We start from the raw sequence: 1,290 nt of genomic DNA on the forward strand, positions 1-1,290 counted from the left end.
GTGCTCAGGCAACCAAGCAGCCAAGGTTGTGCGGTGTCTTGCTACAAATGTTCGGTTGTGTTCTAAATTAGCTGAAGTAAGCTGAAGCATCGCTTTGCTGTCTGAAAGTGTTGCCTCGTCATCTATGCGCTCCCCAAATGGCCTAACACTGGCAGCCAATCAGAGTGCGAGAAAAGCGCTCCCAAATGGCCTAACACTGGCAGCCAATCAGAGTGCGAGAAAAGCGCTCCCAAATGGCCTAACAGTGGCAGCCAATCAGAGTGCGAGAAAAGCGCTCCCAAATGGCCTAACAGTGGCAGCCAATCAGAGTGCGAGAAAAGCGCTCCCAAATGGCCTAACAGTGGCAGCCAATCAGAGTGCGAGAAAAGCGCTCCCAAATGGCCTAACAGTGGCAGCCAATCAGAGTGCGAGAAAAGCGCTCCCAAATGGCCTAACAGTGGCAGCCAATCAGAGTGCGAGAAAAGCGCTCCCAAATGGCCCTAACAGTGGCAGCCAATCAGAGTGCGAGAAAAGCGCTCCCAAATGGCCTAACAGTGGCAGCCAATCAGAGTGCGAGAAAAGCGCTCCCAAATGGCCTAACAGTGGCAGCCAATCAGAGTGCGAGAAAAGCGCTCCCAAATGGCCTAACAGTGGCAGCCAATCAGAGTGCGAGAAAAGCGCTCCCAAATGGCCTAACAGTGGCAGCCAATCAGAGTGCGAGAAAAGCGCTCCCAAATGGCCTAACAGTGGCAGCCAATCAGAGTGCGAGAAAAGCGCTCCCAAATGGCCTAACAGTGGCAGCCAATCAGAGTGCGAGAAAAGCGCTCCCAAATGGCCTAACAGTGGCAGCCAATCAGAGTGCGAGAAAAGCGCTCCCAAATGGCCTAACAGTGGCAGCCAATCAGAGTGCGAGAAAAGCGCTCCCAAATGGCCTAACAGTGGCAGCCAATCAGAGTGCGAGAAAAGCGCTCCCAAATGGCCTAACAGTGGCAGCCAATCAGAGTGCGAGAAAAGCGCTCCCAAATGGCCTAACAGTGGCAGCCAATCAGAGTGCGAGAAAAGCGCTCCCAAATGGCCTAACAGTGGCAGCCAATCAGAGTGCGAGAAAAGCGCTCCCAAATGGCCTAACAGTGGCAGCCAATCAGAGTGCGAGAAAAGCGCTCCCAAATGGCCTAACAGTGGCAGCCAATCAGAGTGCGAGAAAAGCGCTCCCAAATGGCCTAACAGTGGCAGCCAATCAGAGTGCGAGAAAAGCGCTCCCAAATGGCCTAACAGTGGCAGCCAGCTAGAGCTAGCTTAAGTTAGCTTGGG

This window comes from Convolutriloba macropyga, unplaced genomic scaffold (assembly GCF_964194025.1).
Source record: "Convolutriloba macropyga unplaced genomic scaffold, txConMacr16.3 SCAFFOLD_5040, whole genome shotgun sequence".
Lineage (NCBI taxonomy): Eukaryota > Metazoa > Xenacoelomorpha > Acoela > Convolutidae > Convolutriloba > Convolutriloba macropyga.